Below are 12,917 nucleotides of genomic sequence, written 5' to 3'. Positions count from 1 at the left end.
ATTAGACTCCCACATCGCATGTGAATCAATTAGAGCTGGAGTAGTTAGAGAAGCAGATTCATAACAGAATATAACACTTCTAAAGATGAGATTAGTAGAGAATGTAGTTATTTAGAATGCAACTCAGTTTATTTATAAGGATAATGCCTATTTTAAAAACGTATAGTTTCGGAGAGACAGCATGTTGACGGTCATTAGCCTGTCATTGAGCAGAGTAATGACATTAGCCGTGTCTTAAATGACACACTATACACTATGCACTCATGCACTATGTACTTATGCGCTTACACACTCAACAGTATACATGTATGTAGTGTCGTCCCAAATGGAGCACTAATGTTTTTTTACTAAGCGAAAATTCAAACCATTTCTCTGAAGACGTTTGACAGTTGCAAAGTTACTGAAATAAATGACCAAACTATCCAATAATACCTCATAGATCATATAATCACTCTCAAAGGAGAATTTTGCTTTCACAATCCAAAATAAAGAGAAATATTCAGCTGCAGGCCCGCAGAACCACACACATTTTAGGCACACACAATCTAGGACACACGATTTAGGCAAACCATATATGGTAACTAACTCTTTAGCATTATCGCCACCTATTGAATTTCACAAGTATGGTTTCCCATTTCAGTCATTATCAGGCACGTGCACACATAGGGCTCAACCTGTGCACTGCACATGCACTTTTTAGTCTTGGATAGAAAGTGCCCTTCCAAAATGATCAAAAGTGCCCCTGCGACGCGACACACCCTCGGTCCCGCCCTTTAGTAGGCGCGCGACAACACCGCTCTTGAGTACGCGCGCGACAACACAGCTGATCAGAACGTGCGCGACAACACCGCTCTTTAGTATCACTTTGTTGTAAAATATAAAAAGCAAACAATAATATGTCACTTTAAAATAAATTAGCCTACTAGTTAATCATTTAAACAATATATATAGTTATAAACTGATTATCTTAACTGATTGTCTGATTATAAGTTTATATATAAAGTACTATCTTTTACTAAACTGTCACAGCTGTTAGTTATATATATATATATATATATATATATATATATATATATATATATATATATATATATATATATATATATATATATATATATAAACATATACTTATTATTTTTTATAAGTAATAGTTAATTTGTTCCTATTGCTAAAGTTTGGTTTAAAAACAATTTATTGCTTACTATAAATTAATTAATCAATAATTAAAAGATTATTAGAAAGTTAAGCAAATAAACACTATTAAAATCACATGTAAAAGTATGTAAAATAGGAATATAGTGTTACACATTTGTTACATGTAAAAAGATTTTTATTACATATAATGTATTGCCTATATTAACTTGTTATTATTTGCTTCATCATAAATTAATCCATTATATAAATTAAACCTGTCCAAATTAGATCGTTCAGCAAGGCCATCAAACGAGTATCTGCTATATTATTGTCAGATAATAATGACTGATCAGCTATGACTGATTAAAAACTGTTCAGTCTATTATATGGCGATTGGAAAAAATGCTCCCTATTTGGCCGTCTCGATAGCAATATTTGTGAAATAAAGTAAAGTCAACACTATTATTTATTGTGTACAATATTTATTAATCATATATATCAAAATATATCGATGACGATGTTCAAAAAGACGTTAATAACATTAACATCCGTCGTAACCATATATGGTTTGCCTAGATGGTGTGTCCTAGATTGTGTGTGCCTAAAACGTGTGTGGTTCTGCGGGCCTGCAGCTGGATATTATTGGAAATAAATAAAGTTATCCAACATGTGAGCCCGATAGCTCCGCCCTTTCCGCTACGTGAGCAAACCTGCAGTCATTGAGTGCGTGAAGTGTCCATCATTCTACACTTCATTTTACTGGCTGATTGAGTGCATCATCTGGGTTAATAAAGTGCACTTATTATTTTTTAGAGTTTTCAGTATGAGCGCACTACTTACACTGTTTATACTACAAAATGGCGTAGAATAGTGCATACGTATGTGATTTGGGGCACAGCTATTGTCCATCCACAAAATGGCAACCGAGACTGCATAATAAACCCTTAGAAGAGAAAAACTGCGTACTTTCTAACTAAAGCTGATCAATTCATTATTGATAATAAACCATTACTGCTAAGTGACATTCTAAGTCGATCTCTCTCTTTTGTTTGTTGTAGCGCTCTATTTATAACATGCAATTGTGTATTGAGTGTGAGAAGGGACTTGAATTTCAAGGATTGTATGTATTTTGTGTTGGCCACTCTTTGTATAACCCTGAGTTACTTTTTGGTTGGCCATCTTTGTTTCTAATGAGTCTCATTACTCATACTGCAGACCAGTTCAGTAAAAAGAAAGAAAGAAGAAATGCCCGCATGCGTTTAATGTTTTTCTATATCGCAAACACAACAACAATATGATAGTGTTTGCACTGCTTTGGCTTAATAAGGGATAATCATTGTAATATCCTAATTGCAACAGAGAATTACTGGGAAATATCTGTAGACTGATGGCATTTCATACCATTCAGCTTTATAATATTAAAGTGCCATCTAAATCACCTGTTTTGTCAGCACTTTAGACATTACACGGAGAATCATTCAAATAATAGCTCTAAAGGGACATTGGTGAAGTAGCAATAGTTTCTGCAGTTCTGACATCAGCTGCAGATGTAAATGAGTGGCAGAAGAAAGTAGTTCCTCATAAAAAAAAGATTTTTGATTTTTTTTTAATATACATTATTACACAGCCATATATACAGCCATATCACACTGCTATGAGTGTGATATTGCATTCATATAACAGTTTGTTGGCAAAATTGTGATTATAAAAATTATAATCAAACATGAGTTCAAAAACCCTTTTGTATGAGGAGCTACTTTTTTCGGCATTCAGCCTGCGGCCTCGCCAGAGACACCAGTGTGATAAACACACACACACACGCACGCACACACACACACACACACACACACACACACACACACACACACACACACACACACACACACACACATTTGTTCTATTTATTTATTTTTTTTCTATTTACTTTAAGGAATATATTCTAAGACTAAAACATTCATAATTCTTCCCTAAGACTATAACTTGACATAAAAATGGCACTAACGATTACGTTATTGCAGTCATTGGACTGCATGAACATACTATTTACTATTGTTTGGATTCAAATTATGTTTTTATGTGAAACAGAAAATTATTGCTAGATTTATTTTATAAGATTTTATAAAATTAAAAGCAGCTAATAATATTATAATAACTACCATAGCAAAATAGATATGGGCTGTGGATGCAATGTTGCTTTTTCACTGTCACAGATGACAAAAAAATGATATAATTAGTGTTGCCATCATTTATTCATTCATTCATTTTTTTTTCTGTTTAGTCCCTTTATTAATCCAGGGTCGAAACATCTGAATGAACCGCCAACTTACCCAGCATATGTTTTATGCAGCGGATGCCCTTCCAGCTGCAACCCATCTCTGGGGAGCACACATACACTCTCATTCACATTCATACACTAAAAACAATTTTAGACTGCCCAATTCACCTGTACCCCCACTGTCTTTGGAATATGGGGGTGCTCCGGTTTCCCCCACATAGAAATGCCAACTGACCCAGCCGAGGCTCAAACCAGAATCCTACTTGCTGTGATATAATTACTGCCATAATTTAAAATGGGGGAATTGTTTAAACATTGCTTTGACTTCCATAGACCTCTTTTTACATAAAAAACGGTAACACTTTACAATAAGGTTCATTAGTTAATGCATTTACTAACATGAACTAATCATGAACAACACTTGTACAGCATTTATTAACGTCTCGGGTTACGTATGTAACCATAGTTCCCCGAGAGGGAACGAGACACTGCGTCTAACCAGAACGCTAGGGGAACACCTCTTTTATACGCGTCTTGAAGCACATGTGAAATCAATCTAATGTAATTAAGCAGGTGTCGTCAGACCAGAGAGTATAAAAGCCTGTACTGAGCATTCAGTATCAACTTCGAATTTGCTTGAAAGAAGTAACAGGCAGAAGAGAGTATGGCGGAATACGCAGTGTCTCGTTCCCTCTCGGGGAACTATGGTTACATACGTAACCCGAGACGTTCCCCTTCTAGGGAACTTCAACACTGCGTCTAACCAGAACGCTAGGGGAACGCAATACCCACTAGGCCAGACTCACTGCTGACTGTGAACGCACACTACGCAGTGAGAATAGAGGACCCTGGTGAGGGGTCTACATCGAGTTGATAGTGACGCACAAATGTATGTGGAGTCGACCATCCTGCCGCCAAACAAATGTCAGAAAGGGCTGAGCCCGAAATAGAAGCTTTGGAGGCCCCGACAGCCCTTGTGGAGTGGGCCTTAACAAATTTAGGTGCAGGGCGTCCAGCAGCCTGATAGGTAAATGAGATAGTCTCAACTATCCAATTACTTATTGTCTGCTTATTTGCCGGACTCCCCCTTTTTGAGGGTCCGAAGCAGACCAGTAACTGTTCACTCTTTCTCCAGTTGATAACCCGGTTAATATATGTATTCAGAGCTCTAACTGGGCAGAGTAAGTTTAACTTCTCTTGGTCCGACGACTGAAATGGGGGCGGGTTAAAGGCCTGTAGCACAGCAGGTCTTGCCACATGAGTGGGCACCTTAGGCACGTACCCCGGTCTGGGATAAAGAAAGGCTTTGGACATGCCTGGAGCAAACTCCAGAAATGAAGGTGCAACCGACAAAGCCTGGAGGTCACCAACCCTTTTTAAGGAAGAAATAGCTAATAAGAAAGCTGTTTTTAGTGTCAGAAACTTATCTGACGCCTCCTGCAGTGGCTCAAATGGGGGAACAGAGATGCCCTCGAGCACCAATGTTAAATCCCATGTCGGTACCCTGTGTGTGCTGACAGGCCTTAGCCTTATGGCTCCACGAAGGAAGCGACGAATTAGCGGATCCTGTCCTAGTGACTCATCATCTAGGGGAGAACGGTAGGCCGCTATAGCTGACACGTACACTCTCAGAGTGGATGCAGCTAACCCAGCAGACAGGCGATCTTGGAGAAATTCCAGCACTGAGGCTACCTGGCAGCTGACTGGGTTCAGCTGGTGTTCTCTGCACCAAGCTGAAAAGAGAGCCCATTTTAGGGCATAAAGCTTCCTTGTGGAGGGAGCCCTGGAGCTTAGAATGGTCTGAGCAACCTCGGTTGACAGTCCATACTCTATGAGGTGGGCCCCCTCAGAGGCCACACCCACAGTTTCCACAGGTCGGGTAGGGGATGAAGTATCATTCCTCCCGCCTGGGACAGAAGGTCCCTCCTGATGGGGATCTCCCACGGGAGATCCGCCAGCAGGGCTATGAGGTCCGAAAACCAAATCCTGGTAGGCCAAACCGGGGCTACCAGCAGTAACTGTACTCAGTCTTGACGGACCATCTCCAGGACTCCTGGGAGCAGAGCGATCGGGGGAAAAGCATACAGACGTAGCCTCGGCTATGTCTGAACCATGGCAACCAGTCACAGAGGGGCTGGATGCGAGAGAGAAAACCATAGTACGCAATGCGTGGTCTCTTGGGAAGCAAACAGGTCTACCTGCGCTTTCCTTAATCTTTCCCAAATGGACTCCACCACCTCGGGGTGAAGAAGTTTCCATTCCCTGGATCTCACCCCCTGCCTCGACAGGAGATCTGCTCCCATGTTCAGATGGCCCGGGACATACATTGCCCTGATGGACAGGATTTTGTTCTGGGCTCACAGGAGGATCCGATGTGCTAGTTTGCATAGCATTCGAGACTTCAGACCCCCCTGCTGGTTGATGTAAGCGACCACCAATGTGTTGTTCGTGCAGACTAAAACATGATAGCCCCTTAGATCTGGGAGAAAGTGTTTTAAGGCCAGAAACACGGCCATCATCTCCAGGCAGTTTATGTGCCAGTAATGATGATGTTCTCCCCATCGTCCCACTGCGGGAAGCCCCCTCAGGGTTGCTCCCCAGCCCGTTAGAGAAGCATCTGTCATAAGCATGACGCGATGACAGACAGCCCCCAACACTAGGCCCTGGGACAGGAACCAGGGCATTTTCCACATACTTAAGGCTCGAAGGCAGTGCCGCGAGACCTTGATCATGCGGATCAAGCCCGTTGCTCCCTAGCCCGTCAGAGAAGCATTTGTCATAGGCATGACGCGATGACAGACAGCCCCCAACACTGGGCCCTGGGACAGGAACCAGGGTATTTTCCACATACTTAAGGCTCGAAGGCAGCGCCGCGAGACCTTGATCATGCGGAAAGGATTCCCCTTGAGGGAAAACCCCCTGGATTTGAGCCACCACTGCAGGGGTCTCATGTACAGCAGACCGAACGGAATCACGCTGGCTGCTGCTGCCATGAGACCCAACAACCTCTGAAAGTGTTTCACAGTGATGAACTGGCCTAGTTTGACTCTGTGTACGGTTGACTGAATCGAAGCGATTCATGGCGGGGACAGACGTGCTCGCATCGTCATGGAGTCCCATAGCACACCTAAAGAAATGGTCGTCCTGGCTGGAACAAGCACACTTCTTGCGGTGTTTAACCGAAACCTCAACCTTCTGATATGGGTGAGAACGACATCTCGATGCCGAACTGCCATATCGTGAGTCTGAGCTAGAATTAGCCAATTGTCTATGTAGTTTAGGATACGTATCCCCTGCATACGAAGTGGAGCTAGTGCCGCTTCGACTATTTTGGTAAAGGTTCGAGGTGACAGAGCTAGGCCGAATGGAAGAACCCGATACTGGAACGCTTCGCCCCCGCAAGCGAACCTCAGGTATTTCCTGTGTTGGGGAAGGATGGAAATATGGAAGTATGCGTCTTTCAGGTCTATCGTCACAAACCAGTCCTCGGACTGAATTTGTGACACCACGTTTTTGATGGTTAACATCCTGAACCTGAGGGCCTCGACGGACCGATTTAGATTTCTCAGATCTAATATGGGACGCAATCCCCCATCCTTTTTGGGAACTATAAAATACCGGCTGTAAAACCCTGACTCTTTGTCGAGTGGGAGAACACGCTCTATTGCGCCTTTTATTAATAAGGCCAGTACTTCCTGTTCCATAACCAGAGCCTGTTCTGGCTTCACTATGGTGGGTGCAATACCGTTGAAGCGAGGTGGGCGTGCACAAAACTGTATTTTGTAGCCATGTTCTACTGTGAACAGGACCCACTGGGACACCATCGGCAGGTGTTTCCACGCTGCCAAAAAATGTGCTAGGGGTACCAGCCTCTCGAGACTGGCCTCTGGTTGTTCTTTGACCCCCCTGCAGAGGGGGTGGGGCCCCCAATGCCCTCAGACACTGAGGAACGCCCACCCCGGGAGACACAGAGCCCCCCACCAGCATACGTGGTGAGGTGGTCTCTCCCTTTCTCCGCGGACCCTGGTTCAGTGAGAGCGCTGAATGGTGCTCTCGGTGTCCAGGGGGGGCCCTGGAAAGCCTGACTCCCAACACGTCAGGACTTTGTTTTATCCTTTGTACTTTATGATATGAGGAGCTGGTTGACGGCTGGCCCTGACTTTTTGATCTTGGGGGGAGAAAGTCCCCGAGGGAGCTAGAGCATTTTTTAACTCTGTCGAGGGATTCGGCGACGCGATCAACGGCGTCACCGAAGAGCCCTGAGCTCGATATTGGAGCGTCCATAAGAATAGCTCTATCGGTTTCTGACACTTCTGCTTGTGTCAGCCAGAGGTGCCGCTCAGTAGCCACCAGGGTAGCCATAGATCGCCCCAAACTAGAGGCTGCCTCTTTAGTAGCTCTTAAAGCTAGATCCGACGCCCGAAGAGCTTCTCAAAGCTGTTCGGGTGTTGCTCCCCCACCATCTAGGCACTCTTTAATTAGGTCAGCCTGATATGCCTGCAGCACTGACATGGTGTGCAGGCATCCAACAGACTGACCAGCCGTCATATATGCTTTACTGACTAGACCCGATGTTACTCTTAATGGTCTCGACAACAAAGGAGGGACCCTTGCAGATTTTAGATCTGAACGACGATGACACGCTAAGTCCTCTTCTATCATTGGCATTACTGTACATGCCTTTTCCCCTAGCCCACGAACTGCTGAATAAATAGCTGTTTTTGGTGTCATTAACCATGCTGAATACGGATTTTTCCATGATTTAGAAACCGCATCATGTAGTTCGGGACAAAAGGGGAGGTCCCTTAGTGGAGGATCTACTCTGCTGGGTAATTCTCTCTCATCCAGCATTCCTGTCAGACGCAGCTGCTGCTGCTCACGTGCTGGCTGCCAATCTATTACTTCGAACCTGTCAGCAGCACGTGAAATCACCTCCACTAACTCCTCATATTCCACTGACTGGGGCGGCAGATTCCCCGACCCTCTTTTTATTTGTTGCTGCGGCGCCTCGGTTTCCTCGGAAACGGAGGACGCCGCCCTCCCACGAGGCGCAGAAGAAACCGCAGAGCGTGCTTCTGACGCTCCCGAAGGAGGATTAGATCTCACGGATCCAGAGAGAAAGGACAGAGTCCGTCTCCATCTCATCCGCCAGATCTAGCTGCGAACCCCACGACCGAAGTCGACGCTCAGCCTCAGCACGAGCGGGACCCGAACCGCGAGGAGCGTGCGCCACGGGAGCTTTATTAAAGAACTCTCTCCGACTGCGCAGCTCTTTACGGGAGAGAACGTCACAGTGTCCACAGTCAGCATTCTCAAATGCTACCAGGGCATGCTCTTCTCCCAAACACTCTAAACACAAATCATGTGAGTAACCAGCCGTAGTAAAGCGAGGGCATGGAGGCACACAACGTTTAAAGTTTTTCTCTGCCATACCAAAATAAAAAAGTAAGTTGTCAGTTTTTTTGTATTTTGTGTATGCAAATCAGTAATGAAAGTTCACAGAAAGAGGGTGTATTTTCACGTGCGTGCTTCTTGAAAGCAAAGAAGTTGATACTGAATGCTCAGTACAGGCTTTTATACTCTCTGGTCTGACGACACCTGCTTAATTACATTAGATTGATTTCACATGTGCTTCAAGACGCGTATAAAAGAGGTGTTCCCCTAGCGTTCTGGTTAGACGCAGTGTTGAAGTTCCCTAGAAGGGGAACCATAATTTAACAATTACTAATGCATTATTAACATTTAAGTCCATGATTGTTAACATTAGTTAATGCACCATGAGTTAACATGAACTAACAATGAACAACTGTATTTTCATTAACTAACATTTACTAACATGAATAAATACTGTAGTAAATGTATTGTTCATAGTTTTTTCATTCTATTAAATGCATCAATTAACATTAACTAATGAACCTTATTGTAAAGTGTGACCAAAAAACTGTTGTGCTAGATATTTAAACCATTTTTAAACTTTTAAAAACTCTTATAGAGAACTTCTTCTTTATAGCATAACCTAACTGTTTGCTGTTTGCATTATAAATGTACCAAAATTATGTTGCACTGCTAGCTTTAACCTTAAATACCTCTTGCACAATATTAAAACTGAAATACCACTTTTGCACCATGTCCTGCACAACATTCTTCAGTGCGTGTTCAGAGTACTTGTACTGCTTGTCTTATGTGTATAGTTAAGTACCTTATATATCTTATATAGTATACTGTATGTTAGTTGTGTTATGTTGTATTTAAACATTAGTTTATGTAGCACTGTTGTCCTGCGAGACACAACATTTTATTCCTCTGTATGTCCACACATGTAAAGCTTGACTTGACTTCTGCACAAAAAAAAAAGAAGTGAGTTACCATTTTAGAGCTGCATTGGTGTTTCTTCCACAGGTGTAAGTTGTCTGTCACCCTCTCCCTCCACAGTACAAATATTGATCACCCACCACACGTGGTGTATTTTATCCATTTTATTCTTGTACTCCAGCCAGTCACGCTGTGTTTGTCAAAGGGAAGGATGCCATCCGCCAAGCTGTGCACTGTGGAAACATCTGAAGTGCCAGAAATATTTAACAGCCTGTTTATTTTAGCTATCAGTGCTTTTTCCCCATCTCTCTAGAGTCTTAAATAGCAACTGAGAGGCAGTAATTAGTGAGAAAAAGCTCAGAGGAGAGATAATTGTGTTGGGTAGACATAGTTACAAGGAAGTAGTTTAGTTGCAGGAATCTTCTGTCTGTCATAGAGCCAATTAACTGTATCCTAAATGTTTTTGTAAGGAAAAAAGTAGTGTGTAAATGAGTTGCATATATGGTTGGAAATATATTACGGTTCAGGTAAATTAAGGTGTAGCAGATGTGAAAGGTAATTTTGACAGAAGTGTAAAAAATATGTGGATAATATGGACTATTTAAAATGCTGCATACAACACTTACTTGTCGTTCTCCTCTTTTCCTTTAGAATTAGACAAGCCTTTTGAAGTACTTTTAAGATACAAGGAAGACTATCTAGCACACTTTGTATTGCCCTGGAAAAAAAAAATGAACGCTTGCTATATTTGGAACATTGTACACCTGCTGAGATTGAGGCAATAAATTATACCAACTTGCCAGCTTGGCATTTTTTCTATGCTAGACTCACCTGAAAATGTCTAGACTCACCGAAACAGAAAATACATACATGACACATTCTTCAACCTAATACAGTACATGCTTACTTTTAGAAAACTAGGATTATTCACTTAATTAATTTTAATCTAGGCTAACATGGCCTTCTTTCTACTATAAAAATTTAAAAAGAGCAATGCTGAAATGTGAAAAGCATAATGTGGAGAGGAATAATAATAATAATAATAAATATAAATATAATAAATATTATAATAATAATAATTATTATTATTATTATTAATATAGTTACAAGCAGCAATTAAGGGGCCAAGCAATTCAGAGCCAGAAAAACCAAAGCAGTCCAGAGCAGAATGAGCTTATTTGAGCTCATTTGTTGGTCTCGTAAACAAAATCCATTTAGCCAATTGACACAAATTTCACAACACTTAGTTATCATGGCCTGATGATGATCTGAGTTAAATTTGGTCTAGAAGGATTTTGCAAATTAAGTTTTTAAACAAAATCAATATGGCGGACAGGAAGTTTAGCCAAATACAGCATATTTGGTATCAGTGTTCCCGGCATGACCCAATGATTAAACATATGCAGTCTAAAGTTATTGGCACATTTTTGATTCATTATTGACGTTTATTGAAGGGCTTATAGCTCGTGACCACTAGGTGACGTTGTTACCAAATTTATGTGTTGTGGTCATTGTGAGTTGCCAATGACATACTTCAAATTCAGAGTCAATAGGCCCTATCATACACCGGCGCAGTGTGGCACAAGGCGCGGCGCAATAGTCTTTTGGTAGTTTCAGCTTGGAGCAAGAGTCGTTTTGAGGCGTTTCGCTATGTTGTTTAAATAGCAAATGCATTAGCGCCTTATTTGTGCGCCCATAGGCGTTCTGGTCTAATAAGGAAGGCGTTCTGAGGCGGCCCGCTGGCGCGTTGCTATTTTGAGAAACTATAATAGATTTTTCATTAGACCAAAACTAACCCGGTCTAAACTCCGGCGCAGAGTTGTGCCTCGCTTACGCACTGCTTAATACGCACAAGAGAGCAATCTGCAAATATATTTACATATGAAAAAAAAAATTAATATTAAGGATATATATATATAGGATATAATAAGAATAGATATAGGATATAACTATAAAGGATTAAAATATTACAAAACATATTATTTTCTAGCCTACATAAATATGAAAAACCACTGCTTTTATGTCTTCTTCATCTCGGAAGGCTTTTTTAGTTCATTCATAACAATTTGCTTTTGTATAATGTTATTATTATTTGCAGTGTTATTTATTATATCAATATTTATATTTGTTTTATTAAAAACAAGCTTAGATTTGCCCACCTGCCAGGTTTTAGACCATATAGGGCACAGCATGTGTTTAAGGATATAACTCAGGTTTTTGAGCTCATTTTGTTATTATTGTTCATTTATTCGTTTGCTGGAAATTATAACTGAATTTAGAAATAGTTTTGAAATGAATATTTGCGCTTAACAAACAAAAATATTTATTTATAGACTAACTGATGTCTGTGCGTTAAGGTTTCTCTATCCAAGAGCGAATGTGAAAGTAGTTCCATTATCTCTCATTCTCACGCAGTAGATGCTCTGTTTATCAGTTTTCTGTTAAAAACTGTTAACTGTTTGCTAGTGAAATGGGAGATGAGACTGTAATTGGTTTATTCTCAAAACACACCTATAACTCATTAAGAAAATAATCTCAACCCTTTTAGACCATGCGCCATGGCGCAAAGCAGGTTTTCCCGTCCTTAAATTAGCAAAGACGCGTTCTGACACGCCCTGAAAGTGTTTGCGCCCTGCGTTTTGCGCTCTGCTCATGGACCGTCAAAATAGAGCCCAATATGTTTAAGCATTGCAGAGTCTCAGATTTAGTTTGACATCATGTTAGCACAAATTTTTAAATGCCATAAATAACAATCGTTTTGATGATCGATATGATTTCCATAACGTTTGGTCAGCACGGTCTGAAGATGATCAGAGTCTAATTTGATGACAATTGAAGCAATGGTCGAGGAGGAGTTCGCAAAAGGAGCTTTTTGAACAAAGGATTTAAAGAAAAAAAAAATATAATTTTGATTGTAGCCCAGTTAGTTCAAAAGTTATGATGATACACATAAGTGAAACTTTAGACAAGTGGTGGCTCTAAAGAGTTTGAGTTAGAGACTTCACTCAAACCACTGTTGTGGTTCCTGCTGACACCGCCCTTTATCATTGTGCCAATTACACAACAATGGTCATCATCCGCTGCATAAAAACTTGCTGTATAAGTTGGCGGTTCATGCTGCTGTGGTGACCCCGGATTAATAAAGGGACTAAGCCAACAAGAAAATGAATGAATGAATGAATAATAATAATAGGAA

The sequence above is a fragment of the Danio rerio genome, chromosome 25 (genome assembly GCF_052040795.2).
Source record: "Danio rerio strain M-AB ecotype USA chromosome 25, GRCz13ab, whole genome shotgun sequence".
In the NCBI taxonomy this organism is placed as follows: Eukaryota; Metazoa; Chordata; class Actinopteri; order Cypriniformes; family Danionidae; genus Danio; species Danio rerio.
Note: the sequence above shows the minus strand (reverse complement) of the source record.